We start from the raw sequence: 15,905 nt of genomic DNA, 5'->3' as shown, positions 1-15,905 counted from the left end.
GTGAATTGGAAACACCAGGTCAATTCAGGGCTGGAGATCAGCTTTGGGAATCTTCAGCATACAGTGAGTGGCCTTACATCACGAGCACCTAAAAACATTAGACTGAGGACAGATCCAGAAATAACTGACATTTCAGACAGGAAATCATGAAACCAGAGAATTAGTAAGCATGTTACTTCAACTTCTAAATAAAGACTAGTAACAGTTAATACATGACTGTGATTTACAAGAATTATTAGGAATACAAATTGCACAATTTCTCAACAGAAGTTCTCACTTTAGAAAGATTAATGGCATGCTAAAAACATGAGCAGGAACACATTCTAAGTCAGATAGCTTGATTACAGCAGCCAAATGCAGCACTACTGAATGACATTTTTAATAGAGGCCTATAGGAACATGTCAGTGAGAATAAAAACACATGCTGTTTGCTTTTGTGTTTTGGGAAAGACAGTATGATTAAAGAAGTGAGATTTATGAATCTTAAGGCTGGCAAGACACTCCGTAATGACAATAGCTAACCTTTGGAAATCTTACTATGGGTCGAGCATTTTTCTAAGCTTTTCAGCACACTAACTTATTTAATCCTTACAATCTACCTTTGAAGCAGCTATTATAACTATCTTTTTTTTTTAACTTGGGGAAACCGAGGCACAGAAACCTTAAGTAATTTCCATAAGATCACACAGCATGTTCAAGTTGGAAGTGTCCAAAGCTGAACTTTAAAGTCCAGGATCTTCAATTTTATATTGTAGAAAAATAAAACAGAGCACTGTTTGAAAAGACACATAGTTAGTCTAAGGTAATGCTAATATATCTGTCATTAAAGACTCAGGAGAACTTCAGTAGATTTGGTGGTGCAATTTTATCAATTAACAGTAATGTTTTCACCTCACAGTAGATGATATAAAGTAGTGTTGATAGATGCTTGGAATACCACTTTATGAGCAGGAAATACAGGTATCATTTTCACGCTATCAGATAGAAATCATAAAATGTTTTATACAGCAGATCTTTTTCATCCTTTTGTTACTGAGCAAGGGCTTGCTGAGACACATAAAACCAATACTATGGCACCAGCATTTGATGGAAAAAAAAGAGCTTTATTGTGAGGTACACCATCAGAAACAGGAGGCAGGGCTCAAATCTGTCTCCCCATCCAGTGTTCAGGGCACATTTTAAGGGATTAGGGGGAATTTCAAACTTGGCAGAAGCTGATTGGCTAGTCTTGAAGGTCAGAAGTTGATTGGAATCAAGCTACTCGGGCAGCTGGAAGCTGGATTTTCCTTACTGAAGGACTTCTTGCTTAGTAAAGGGCTCCAGTGGCAACACTCCAATGGTTTGAATTCCCTAGACTGAAGATTCTTGGTTCCCGAGTCATCCTGGAGACAAGGGTTCCTATCTTGCACATGTGCAGTGCTGTCTCTGTAAAATAACTCAACGTTTGATTAATTAACGACCCAGTTAAGGAGACAGAACTAGTTTAAGCAGGTCAATGTTTTATGTGCTGTTTCAATTCCCCCCTTTTTCTTTGTACATTCCTTAATTTTGAGGGAAATAGGCAACAACCACTCTAGCTGCTTCCTGTTGATTAGGGGCATGGATTTTTACAAGAGGAATGAAACTGTATTTGCACTTGATTGTAAAGATTCCCAAGTCCCACCTCGAACTCTAAAGTCCTGGGCAATCATCATGTGAGTGGGGGAGGCCTTTTTAAATATATAAAACAGTAAGTAAAAAAAAAAAAAAAAAAAAAATTGGTGAGTAAAAGGATTAACCCTAAGATACAGAGAACTAAGATTCTTAATTTTAACAGTCCTCTAAAAACAGACCTTATTCCTTTGGGAATCCATGAAAATATGTTACTTTTAACTTTTTTTAGTGATTGAATTTGGATTTATATAGGCCTGTTTCAGACTTCTGGGTGGAAGTCATCTTTTGAGATGTCCTTGTCTTCTATTCCTGGACAGGTGGAGTCTTAGATGTCCTGTTTCTATTTGAAAAGTAATTTAAGGTCAGTTAATGTTAGCAGATAGAGGGGCCCAAAACTGGAAAATCCACAAAATGGGTGAGCAAGTCCCCCTCAAACATGTAGGTCCTTGCCTGCCGATTGAGAAAGAATTCTCAGCAGAGGCAGAGGGACAAAGTGAGAAAAAGAGCTGCCTTATTGCCCAGAGACAGAAGGGAAAAAGGAAAACACACAAGTGGGGAGTCATCAGCCAGGTAGCTGGTCGAGGCAGTTACAGCCCCTGATCGGGCCACAGGGTCTTTTACTGGAAGGCTCTGCCACTGTTATGTTCATTCTGGTGGTGCCAATCATTTTCTGTTACTGGCTCTTTCCTCCTGTGGAGCTCAGCCCTAAAACAAAAACTTCAGCGGGAAAAAGAACAAAAAAAGAGCTACTAGGCTACGTCCTTGGGACTGATGCAGCAGTTGTGGGACATAAAATGTCTTCTTGTATGGCCATGGCCTTGGAATCAAGGAGCCGGCTGCAGGATAAGAGAAACAACCTGGGTTTTTTGTTTCGTTTTGTTTTTTTAACAGCCTGGCACTTTCTCTCCCTTGTTGCTAATCAGCCAGGGTCAGTAAGCCTGTCTAGTTACCTCTCAATTCCCCCTGAGAGACTTCATACTCAAGAATCTTCCTGGGGAAATGGACGGAGGTCTCTATCTTCTGTAGCTACTTCCTGCTGAAAAGGGGCGATGGCTTGTCTGATTGAGTAGAAGTCTCTCTCTACCTTCTCTAAGTCTAGACAATCTGACCCTGGAATAGGCTTCCAGTCATGTAGTAGCAGAGCCTTATTTTGAAACTGCTGGAGACAACTTGAAATGAAGCAGGAAACTATTTGAATTAAAAATCATGCAAAAAGTAGATAATTAGGGCAGGGCCTAGGAAGGGCATAACCAAGGAACCCGCTGAGTTCTTTACCCTGTTTTTTGATGATTTTGCCTGTTCTAATAGACCTGTGATCTCTTTTTGTATCTGGCATAGGTTCCTCCCTGGCTTGCGGTGAAGAGATCTAAGGAGACCTTGCAACCACAAGGCTGCAGTTGCTTTGAGAGTGACTAGAGGTGTTCCTGGGTCTGACACAGCTCAGAAAAATTTAAGTTCTCAGCAATAAAAAGCTTCTCTGAAATTATGTCTATAATGGCCACCCACTTTTACCTTAGATGCCTGAACTAGTTATTTTATTTTGACTTTCAAATGTATTTCTCTCATTAATGGCCAAAGCAGATGGCACCATCAACAATTTTAGTGTTTTTCTAGGTATGGGCAGATGCAAGAATTGGGCTCATAAAATCTTCTCCTGAAAATATCTAACTATCTTAAGACCTATTCTGCTAGTTCTTTTCCAGAGCACTGAGTGCCTTATTTCCAATCTTCACCCTGAATTCCTTTCAGAGTGCGCTGAAGGTTAGCGACTGAATCCTTGTAGAGGCAGATGGCAAGTGCCAATTTTTAACTGGCAGGGTCCCTCATGGTCATAAATTCGACCATGGTTTGGGAGGCATTTCATGATCATTTCGTCCCACGGTGCTAGGAATGCTTATTCCTAGGTCAGGCAAGGATTTTGTTGACAGGCCACTCAAAGTGCTATTATTGGAATAGGCCTTATTAATAGTAGTAAAAAGTCTCTGGACCACCTGCCTTACCAGTCTGTTATGGTCCAGGAAAATATTCCCTCTTGTTGCTTCTTCCCATATCTAGGGTTACACTATTACAATCACTGGTCTCTTACAGAACTACAAATCTGGTTAACTGCCTCCAGCTGCCTAGTCATCATTTTATCAGTGGCTCAGTCACACAACTGGTAATGTAAGAAACAACAATCTTGTAAAACAGGCAATATACAAATAATATAACTAGCAGTAGAGTAAGGTCATAAGTAAGAATTTAAGAACTTTTATTAGGTATAGCCCAGTATATTCCCAGGTCATCTGCTTTAGTCTGTTTTGTACCAATCTTTACCTTTAAGGGAAGGTACATACTGGCATTGTCCATAAGGCACCCAGTCCAACTTTCCAATTTATTAGGCTAGTTATCCCTAGTATGGTTTAATTGTTCTCAACATAAGGGAGATTTTTCATTTAAATGACCATGACCTAGTGTTAATCATATAAATTTATCTCATAATTGTGGGAGACTATACTCTTTGGCTGAAATTTCGCTTGTTGCTCTGATTGAGTTTGAGTAAACTTCAGAAGAAAATTCATATTTATGGCCAAGGTTAGAGCAGGTTACTGTTAATTGGCCAGGTGAAGGGATCCCACCCAGTAATATCAATAGTGGCCTGAACAGAACTATAATTTCTTTCTTCTAGAATAAAGGAAAAAAAAAATTAAGGGCCATCCAATTAGAGCTTTGGAATGGAGACGTCCACAAAGGTAACCCAGAAGTACTGAATATAGGTAATTGACCATAAACCTAACAACCGAGTTAACTTTAACTCTGCATAAGATTGTGCGATACATTTAGTTCATAAGCAAAGGTGTGAGCAAAGGCCTGGTCCAGAATCTTGCATCAGCTTTTTACCCCTAATTTCCTTTCATCTTGGTCTGGTAGTTTCTTCTCTGCTTGAGCACTGTTTTAAGGTGCTTTTGGTCACCAATCCTCTCCATAGGCCAGTCCAGTGCAAAGGCCCTTTGTAAGTGGAAATATTCATCTAGGAGTCAACTTCCTTCAGTTTCATTGTTTAGGAGCTAGTCAAGAGTACCTGATAAGGGTCCTTTCATCTAGGTTGGAGACAGTGCTTAAGTTATGGCTTTTCTAGTATGCATAATCTCATAGTTGCAGGCCATAGGGCATTTAATCTTCATCCAAAAATAGATTACTGAGCTTCAGAAACAAACTTAGAGTGTCTTTTTAACAATTCAATTAAACTTTGCAACAATATAACATAACAGCAAGGAACCACCTGGGAAGTGAGTCTTAGGAAATACAGACCTCAAATAAGAAAACTATAATATCTACTGAAACATAATCTTTCTCTCTATAATTACCCTCATTTTAAATCAAGTATAGTTGAATCAAGATTGATTTGCCTGCAAATTAAGTCTGATTAATTGATAACATAGGTTTTTTTAAGTTGTCTGTGCCAGAACTTTTCAAAAGGAGTCTCAGACTGAAATTTTAAAAGGCATCCCAGGGCCAGGAAAGCCACGTCAAGTGCTTGTCATAAATTTGCCTTACAGATTTAGTTAAACTTTACCCTTTTTGAGGTCCTCAAAATACCTTGAGGTTTTTGCACTTGTTAGTGTCGGTGTTGCGATACCATGTACACATACACACCGTATGCGGAGAGAGCTGATGGCTAGTCTGAAGCTTTATTAAGTTGCACAGTCTTATATAGCAAAGAAGAGTGACAAGGGAAATGATTAATAGGCAGTGTCTGACTCAAGGTCAGAAGGCTCTTTATGTTTTGGTGTATCATGGTCGTGTTGGCACCAGTGAGCCTTACAGCTTATCAGGGCGGAATGTATGAGAAATGGATGCTTCAAACATTCTTCTTGGACTCAGGCGGCTGTGCCTGTCTTAGGTTGCCCCCCTCTGGGGATCTTACCCGTCATTGGCTAACCAGCCTTCGCACCTCTGAGTCTGCAGCTTTCTACAACTTGTTTACCATTCCGGCTCAAGGCTCATTCCTTTGTTCCCACAGTCGGGGGCTTACAGTTAGGAGCCAGCCTTCCCAATTTACCTGAGAAAGATGCTGTGAATCTAAGAGTTTCTAATCTCTGGAGGGATCAGATAGAGAGAAAAGATAACTGTTTCAATTTTGCTTAAAAGGTATAACTTACTAAATTGCTATACATCATAATTAGCTTAAGGAGAATTTCCTTCTATATAAATACAGATTAAAAGCCAGTAATATTTTACAGAACTGAAAAATTATAACCACATTTATTGGTTTACTTAATACCATGTAATTAACCTTCTCTGTTAACAGTTTTATGAAGCCACCAGGTTTTCCATTAGAATTTTTAAATTTCTTACCTAGTTCAGAGTTATGGTCTAAAAGTTATCAGAAAACTTGTATTTATCAAAAAGTCCTTGCTATGAACTTTCTTGATGAGGAGGCATTTTGCAAAGGCATCAGAGTAAAACCATAACTGTCTATCAACGACAAGACTTAAGAAGGCACAGTTAAAAACCTGATTACAATGTAATTGACAAACTTGGTTACTGCTGTGACACATTACATTTTAAGATAATTGGAAGTACGACAGATAGCATTTTATCAAGACATACCAGATCTTTAGGAACTCCATACACATTTTAGAGTATCTACATTAATAACATTCTTCTGTACAATATGACCTGAGAAGATTTACTATTTACTTGATAATGTAAATGATACTTCCCATGTAACTAACATGCCAGATGAACCTAATTAGTTTAAAATCTCTCTTTGGGATGCTTCAGAGGCCCTCCAAAGCATCCCAAAGTTAGCTGGAGGTCAAAAGAACTTCAATTAAAATTTCATATTTGGGAAGCTTGGGAAGCTTGTCAGAAAGTTTCAAAACATCTGATCATTTAAGATCATAGTCACTGTGAAACAATACGTATTTATCAAGCCAAAATAACAATAAAAGATTTTAAAGGCAAACATAGAACAGATCACCCAATATGCAAAGAAACTTTACAATCTGTTACCAAAAGCAGATTAACATTTCAAGAAAACTGTCCTCTTAACAAAGAGGAAAAACCAAATCTACTCTTGTATTAATTCACTTTTACTAACAAGACTCATTTACTTATCCAAATTCAACCTAAATTTAGTCAGTCCTAACTTTCCTCTGGGTTCCTTTTTCACAAATTTTTCACATCACTTTCTGTATCAGTATTATTTTTGTCCCTTATTTTTTTCTTTTCTAGAAACCACCAGCTTTAGGACAAAACTACTTTTTTTTCTTAATAACATGCAACTCCATTCCTTTTATCTTCTTTTACTGAAAACACACATCTTATTTTCCTGGTATACTGAAATATTTCCCTTATTATTTTAGTAGCTTTAATTATATATAATTGTAACCTTAAAAAAAAAAAACCCTTAATTTCCAGTGAAAGCTAAGAAGTAAACAATCATGGACTGTCTTTTACATCAGCATTCTGTAGATTGGCCAACATAAATACCAATAGCTTCAAAAACATGTGTTTTCTAATACAGAATATTTCAGTGCGGCACCAAACATACTTATCAATAGTCCTAAATAACTTTAAATTTTCTATAAAGAGGAGCCAATGTTTAGTAATTAATGTTTTAGTGTTTTATTTTATTTGGAGATGATCTGGTTATTCAATAAACTTCTATCATTTAACTTAATTAATTTAGCATGACTCTAAACCTTCAAGGTACCAAATATCTGGAGAGATCATTTTTAAGTAGACATTTTTAAAACATAATTATTTTTAAGAGCTCACCCAGAAGCTCTCGTCTTATTTGTATTTAGTTTACTTACAAGAATCTCATCAGACCAAGTTATTTTTCTTGACAAATTTGCAGCAGATATAACAAGATCTTATCTGATTTTATTAAACCTAGGTACAATAAAAGTATTACACTTAATGTTGGTAACTCTAAATACACGTCTATATTAATTAGGTCAATGAACTTAAACTAATTTTAATACCGGGTATTAACTTAATTTTGACTATTTCCCAGTTCATGTGAACCTGAGAGTTATTTTGTCTGGCTTCCCTTGGAAATGTTTAGTTTGTAAGCTCTTAAGTTAATCAAATAGGGCTCTTTTATAAATTTAATTCTGATAATACTTTCTAGAGGTAGAGACATCTCACATGTATAATGTGTACACAGACGTATATACGATTATCTAGATAGACGCAGAGATCTCATTGTTTTCCTGCTTGAGTTTTTAAAAAGGCCCTTTTCTACCTTTGTCCCCTTCGGTTTGAAGTTCTACTAATTAACCCAAGGCCAAAGTCTCAAGCAGAGCAGGCCATGTTTGTATTTCAAGGACATGATATGAGTTAACTTCAAGTTTTCTCCTAGGAATATTTTTGTTCTTTCAGGGTCAGAATTCTGAAGAAAATGTTTCTGTCAAGCCAGCTGTATTTAATAGTGTATGTAAAAAATCAGTCTTGGAATGTCAAAAAAAAGTCTCATTTTGGCCATTTTAGGGTTAGATAATACTTCCAAGTATTGGCTCCCTACCAATCGTGGAAGCCAGCTGGAGTTCCAGCAGGTGGCTGCCCATCTGGGAGCTGACAGGCTTCAGAAGCACAACCTCCTGCTTTCTTTTAGTTTTCTTTTACTATAAAGTGCAAGTCTAAAATTAAATTTAAATTTCCAATTTTAAGCCACACTAAAGAAACATCAGCCCACCCAGTTTACTCCCAAATTCCCTCCAGGCCTTCCTGCCTGAGAATTCCCTCTAGGTCCTTCCCTAGAAATTTTCCCTAGGTTCTTTGACTAGGAATTCCCTCTCAGGTATAGGTGCAGAGCTAAAATGGCACTCTTAAAACAGTCTGAAAACAAGAAGTTGAAAGAGGATGGCAGTAAGTACCCAAATCTACCAGAGCATGTTAATTGAAGGGTGAGCAAGAGCAAGCAAGTGTGAAAGAAAGAGAGGAAAAGAAAAAGAAAGCTGTGGCCTTACAGACATCTGTTGCCACACCAGATGCCCAGGTGTCATGGGACTTTTCCCTAGGTGCTTTTGGAGAGAGGCACAAACTCTGCCCACCAGAACAGAAGAGAGTCCCCTGCCTGCCAGGGGGGTATCAAGCCCCTGGTTCCTTAGTTCAGTGAAGATCTCCACCTGATGTCCTGCATCCAGGACCCTGAAAAGAAGAAAGAGAGAAAGAGGGAGAAAAGAAAGGAAACTGGCAGTAAAAAGTAAGAAGTGAATCGTAAGTAAAAAGTAGGAGGCTCTCCCCAAAAAAACCTACAGGGATTTTTTCGTGGGGAATGGGGCTTATGGATGATTTTTACCACGTGCCTGAAGGAGTATGGTCTTTTTCTTCCTGACTGACAAGACTAAAAGCTAACCCAGACCACATCCCAGTTCATCCTGTCACAGGAGACTTCTAGACTTGTGGTGACCACTCTAACAGCTTTTAATCGGTGGTCCCAGGCCCAAGTTTCAGATCAGTCAAAGAGCCTCCTGAGATTAGTTTTCAGGAGGACCTCGTTTGGCCAGGGGTGGAGTCTTCCAACAACCCAGGTCTTGAGAGCAGATCAAAGAGTAGCTTTGGCCATGGCCTCACAGTCCCTGGGAGGTCAGGGCTAGCCTACCACTGTCCTGGTGAAGTTCTCCCTTCAGAAAAGAAAAAAGGGAAGAAACGGGGAGGGGGAGTGAAAGAGAGAGAGAAAAGGAGAGTAGGGGGAGAGATGTAGGTGCCTGCAAGAAATGCAGAAGACTAAGAAGACAGCAAGAAAGCAGCCAGAAGCTTACCTAGTTGGGTGTCCCCGATCAGCAATTTGCATCAGGAGGAAACAAAGAGGACAAAGAAGTCCTAGAGGTGGCTGCTTTGTTCAGTCCTGTTCATGAGGTCCAGTGGGCAACCCTAAGTGAGCAGCAGTCACAAAAGATGTCCTATCTGGGGTGCCATTTGTTAGCATATAGAGAAACCCCAAATTGAAAAGCCCACCAAATGTGTGGGCAAGTCCCCCCCAAACATGTAGGTCCTTGCCTGCCGATTGAGAAAGAATTCTCAGCAGAGGCAGAGGGACAAAGTGAGAAAAAGAGCTGCCTTATTGCCCAGAGACAGAAGGGAAAAAGGAAAACACACAAGTGGGGAGTCATCAGCTAGGTAGCTAGTCGAGGCAGTTACAGCCCCTGATCGGGCCATGGGGTCTTTTACTGGAAGGCTCTGCCACTGTTATCTTCATTCTGGTGGTGCCAGTCATCTTCTGTTACTGGCTCTTTCCTCCTGTGGAGCTCAGCTCTAAAACAGAAACTTCGGCGGGAAAGAGAACAAAAACAGAGCTACTGGGCTATGTCCTTGGGACTGATGCAGCAGTTGTGGGACATAAAATGTCTTCTTGTATGGCCATGGCCTTGGAATCAAGGAGCCGGCTGCAGGACAGAAAAACATCCTGTTGTACAGCTACATCCTTGGAACCAAGGAGCCAGCTGTGGGATAAGAGAAACAACCTGTTTTGTTTAACAGCCTGGAGCTTTCTTCCCCTTGTTAATCAGGCAGGGTCAGTAAGCCCGCCTAATTACTGCTCTTATTAAGGGTTCAAAAGTATAACAGGGGCCAAGAAATCAGTGGTGGGTTTCCAGGCCCCTCCGGTGTTAGGAGGGTTGGGTCCTCTTACTTCCTCCTGTCTGTGGAGAGTGCGCCCTGTGTGGGAATTGCAAAGGGGGTCCTGGCTAGAAATGGGTACTATTTTTACTCAGGAGTGGTGTATTCAAGGTTCAACTCCCTTTAGCTTTACTGAAGAATGTTTTATAACCAGAAGGACTTTGTAGGGTCCATTCCACTTGGGTTGCAGTTGATCCTCAGGGTGGTGATTTTTCCAGTTTTGAGGCGGACCCAATCCCCTGGGCTTACGCAGTGCAGGGGAACGTCTGCAGGAAACATTAATTGGCTAGAAGCATACTTATGTACAGAAGATAAGATAGCACTGAGAGGCTGTACACACTTCATAGTATTTAATTCTTTTACATTGTGATCATTTTCGAAACTGCAGTAATACTTAGTCTTAAGGAAGTGTCTCCCACATGACATTTCATAAGGGCTCAACCGGAGCTTGCTTCTAGCGGCTACTCTTACCCTCAGCGGGAAAACTGTTAAGACCTTCTCTCAGGTTAAGTTGCTTTCTTGACATACTTTGGCAATTCTCTTTTTCAAGGTAGGATTCATCACTTCAGTCATGAGGTCTCCACAAAGTATGTAACTTCCATTGCATTCCGAGGGCCCCAGATAACCTTTGAGTTACTTTGGCTATGAAAGCTCCTCCATGGTAACTGAATTGAAAGAGGCGACCCAAAACAAGAGATGATTCTTTTTAGTAAGGCCTTTTTACCTAGGAAACTTTTTCTGTCTGGCATGGAAAAGCTTCAACCCATCCTGTGAAGGTGTCCACAAATACCAGCAAATATCTATAATGTCCCATGGCTCTTGGCATAACAGTAAAGTCTATTTGCCAATCATCTCTTGGTTGTTCCTCGAGTTTGCACCCCTTTTATTATTTTGTTTGTTTTTTTTATGGGGGGAGGTAATTAGGTTTATTTTTTTAATGGAGGTACTGGGAATTGAACCCAGGACCTCATGCATGCTAGACATGCACTCTGCCACTGAGCTATACCCTCCCCCCCACCCCTTTTATTATTGGAGGTGGCCTGGTTTTAGGATTGTTTCTGTTGTAAATCAGGCAATTTTTATTACTTTTTGGATGGTCCTTTGCATTTATGGATTAATAATAAACTTTTGTAGCCAATGATAAGTTGCATCCTTCCCATAATGGTTTCATTGATGTAGATGAGTAATAATTCTTTCCATTAAATACTTGGATATAAGCACTAGTCCCTGTTCATTACATATCCAGCCTTCTTTGGTTGTTTGGTACTGATCACTATCTAAGGCTTAAAAGTCAGCATGAAATCCCCATTTGTCTGCTCTCTCTGGATCCATTTCTGAATACTGAGGCTTAAACAGGGACAGGCCTACACTTGGAATGAGTACTAGGTTTTTTGGTTCTGGCCACTTGTTTTGCGGCCTGTTCAGCCAAATTACTTCCTTTCGCTATACAACTATCAGTGTTTCGGCATGAGCAATGTACTATGGCTACTTCTTCTGGCATCATAACAGAGTTTAACAAGGCCAGTATCTCCTCTGCGTGTTTTTTCCTTCCTGATGTTAGTAGACCTCTCTCTTTCCACATGGCCCCATGTGCATGCATGACAGAGAAGGCATACTTAGAACCTGTATAAATGGTTACCTTTTTCTTAGCTCCAAGATGCAGGGCTCTCCTGAGGGCTATGAGCTCTGCCTTCTGGGCAGACACACCTGGAGGGAGGGTTTCTGCTTCTAGGACTTCCTCATGAGTTACCACTGCATATCCAGCTTTTCGGATTCCATGATCCATGAAGCTGCTCCCGTGTGTAAACATTTCCATGTCTGGATTTTCTAAAGGCTGATCAGTCAGGTCAGGTCTGCTAGAATAAATTTCTTCAATTATTTGTACACAATCATGAACCGGTTCTTCTGTTGTACTGGGGAGCAGAGTGGCTGGGTTTAAAGCAGATACCTCCTTTAATGTTACATTTGGGTTGTCAAATAGTATGGCCCAGTATTTGTTCAGCCTCCTCAAAGTAAGCCAGTGTCTGCCCTTTTGTTCAAGTAAAGGTTGCACATGATGTGGGGTGTGCACAGTGGTAGGACGGCCCAGGGTAAACTTTTCAGCTTGTTGTAAAAGATCACAGGTGGCGGCCACAGCCCGGAGACAATCTGGCCATTCTTGAGTTCCAACATCCAATTGTTTGGAAAAGTAAGCTACTGGCCTTCTGGCGGTATCTAAATTTTGAGTTAGCACTCCAAGACTCATGCCTTGTCTTTCATGCACAAAAAGATCAAATGATTTTCTAATGTCTGGGAGACCAAGGGCTGGGGCTGTTAAAATTTTCTCCTTGATGGCATTGAATGACTTATGGCATTCCGCAGCCCCGCTTAATGGCTTGTCACCTCTTTTGAGAGCCTCATATAGAGGTTTTGCTATGAGTCCAAAGTTTGGAATCCAAATACGACAAAACTCAGCCATTCCTAAGAATCTTCTCAATTGCTTTCTGTTGGCAGGTACAGCCACCCCAGCTATTGCTTCCCTTTGATCCGGCAGTAAGTTTCTTTGTCCTTGTGATAACTCAAATCCTAGATATTTCACAGTTAGTTGGGAAATTTGTGCCTTTCCCCTGGAGACTTTATATCCCCGATCTGCCAAAAAGTTTAAAGTGAGGATTGTATTTTGATCTGAAGCTTCCTTAGTTTTACTAGCAATTAGTATATCAGCCACATACTGGAGTAAGAGTCCTTCACTTAATTGGAGATCCTTTAAGTCCTTGGCTAAGGCCTCCACAAAGATGCTGGAGGCATTTTTAAATCCTTGTGGAAGTACCATCCAGCAATATTGCTGTTTTATATTAGTTTCTGGATCATACCATTCAAAGGCAAAGAGTTTCTGGGACTCAGGACTTAGGGGTATGCAGTAAAAGCCATCTTTTATGTTCAGAACTGTAAACCAGCAAAAGTCTCCCGATAAAGCTGTAAGCAAAGTATAAGGATTTGGCATCACTGAATGTATGTTCTCTACAATTTGATTAATGGCTCTCAAATCCTGCACAAAACGATAACCTCCAGTCCTAGGTTCTTGTACCAGTCGGATGGGACTGTTATATGGGGACTGACAAGGTCGGATTAATTGGTATTTAAGAAAGGTAGTTATCAGAGGCTTTATACCTTCCTTCATGTGCCTCTTTAAAGGGTACTGCTTTAACTTTGGAGCCTGGGCACCTGGACGGAGTTTTACTACTACTGGGTCAGCCGTCTTGGCTCTTCCTGGCGCCCCGTCAGCCCAAACATCTGCTCTTACCTTCTGCAGAATTTCTTCAGGGAAATCTGGTTGAGGCTTGTCTCCCAACTGTAATGGCACGGCTTGGAGGGTGCAGTCTCGACCTGGGAATACTTCAGTATCTACTTTTTCTGCTGAGAAATTTATTGGTAGAACTTGCCCTGACGAGGAACTAGGACATTCAGGCCCATATGTAAAGCTGTACTTCATGCAAGTTTTCTCTATGTGACATTCAAGCGGTCGGAGAAAAGGTTTACGAGACGCTTCCCGAGATATACCAGTGATGGATGCTGTCTTGGGGGCGAGGGGGCCCTGTCTGTTCTTGGGACACTCCCGTTTCCAGTGTCCTTTCTGTCTACAAAAGGCACATTGTTGTGGCCCAACAGATGGATGGCCTTTTCGGCCAGGTTTTGGAGGTCCCCAGGGCCTTACCGGTGGTTGTTTGTCCTCTCCTGCAGACATCCTGCTGGGTCTTGAATGGTCACAGCTGAGCAGAGCAATTTGCCTCATGATGCGTTGCTCTTGCTTTTTCCAGATTTCACCTCGGGCTTGGAACACTTCAAAAGCAATCTGGACCAACTGAGACATTGGCATCCACGATCCCCCTTCCAGTCCTTGTAGTTTTTTTTTTATATCTGGGGCGCTCTGACTGATAAAGATTATATTGACCAGTACCATGTTATTCGGGTGTTCCGGATCAATATCAGTATATTTTCGGAAAGCCTCAAAAAGCCTCTCAAGGAATATGAATGGGCTCTCCTCAGGCCTTTGCCATATATTCTGGACCCTCTTGAAGTCCTTTGCCCCCTTTTGAAGTCCAGCTATTAAACATTCTTTATAGTGATTTAGCCTTGCTTGATCCCCTGGGTCATTGGGATCCCATCCTGGCTCAGATCTAGGGATGGCCTGCTCTGCTGGAGTTCTGATTGGACTATTTGGTTGTAATTCATAGAGCCTTTCAGCTTCCTCATAGGCCTTCTCTAATATCATTCTGCGTTCCTCTGGACTAAGGAGGATAAGCATGAGAGTCTGTATGTCAGCCCAGTTTGGATGATAAAAAGCAAAAATGAATGTAAACAGATTCTCCATTTCTTTAGGATCATCTTGATAAGACGGCATTTTAGCTTTATAATCATGTAAATCCGTGACTGATAAAGGAACATGCCTGAATCCAAGTGCTCTGGGCTGGCCTGGGTCATCTAAGCCTGCTGGGACCTGCCTTAACTGAAGTTGCCCTGCCTGGGGTAGAGTGTTCCCTGGGCCAAACTGAGTACCCTGGGGGGTGCAGGGAAGGGAGACTATTCCTTTGTGACCATTTGGTAAGGGCGAATAGAGAGTGGGACCAGCAGCCCTAGGATTGGCAGGAGCCTCATCACTGCCTGCAGGAAGATCCCCTTCAGAAGTTGAGGGAACCGCAAGAGGTGCCGATGGAGGGGCCACCGCAAGAGGTGCCAGCAGAGGGACCCCTGCAAGAGTTGCTGACGGCGGGGCTAGTTCATCGTTAGGCTCAGACACAGGTAAAACACACTTTTTCTGAGGTTCTTCCCTCTGAACCATCATTTTAAATCCGTTAGGCAAATTTCTCCTCTTATGTAAAGACATAAATGATTGTACATATGGGATTTCATCCCATTTTTTATTTCTCTTACAAAACGAGTCTAATTGTAAAATAGTATTATAGTTCAAAGACCCATTCTTGGGCCATTTTTCCCCCGACTCCAGTTGATATCTGGGCCAGTCAGTGTTACAAAAGAGAATCATTTTCTTCTTTTTCATAGGCTCAGAGCTAAACATTGACCAATCTTGAAGAATACTTCCCAAGGGACTGCTGTCAGGTATGCTCTTACCATTCCCCATTTTGGAAGGGTTTTCTTCCTCAGGATGACCAGAGCAAAATGATGTAAAATAGAGTCAATAAAGTTCTGCTGCAGTCATCCAATGGTTAACCCCTATTAGCCAATTCCTTACAAATAAAAGAGTCAGACATAGACAAAAAAATCCAAAGGCCTGGGACTCTACCGCGATATTTTGAGTACTTCAGCGGCTGTAACCTTTTTATACTGTCTCCCTTAGGGTGGGGATCTTGATGAAGTTATTACAGTTTCGGCAGCGCGTTTTAACGAGGTTACTCACGCAAAAGATCCAGGAGCTGTTTCTTTTCCTAAAAGTGAAAGTAGCGTTGAGGAGCCTGGAGCGCCACTGCCGCGGGATGCAGGAACCAGGAACCAGCAACCAGCCTTCAGACAAATTCGGTCTAGGTGACTACTCAGGCTCCTCGGAGAGGGCCTACACTCAGCCGGGGGCTACAGTGCCTCGGACAGGTGGTCACAAGATTTTAATCCCTTGGAGATGGCCAGAAAGTGTTACCTAGCCAGGG

This window comes from Vicugna pacos, chromosome 13 (assembly GCF_048564905.1).
Source record: "Vicugna pacos chromosome 13, VicPac4, whole genome shotgun sequence".
Classification (NCBI taxonomy): Eukaryota; Metazoa; Chordata; class Mammalia; order Artiodactyla; family Camelidae; genus Vicugna; species Vicugna pacos.
The sequence above is the reverse complement of the archived record's forward strand: the minus strand, read 5'-3'. Positions refer to the sequence as shown.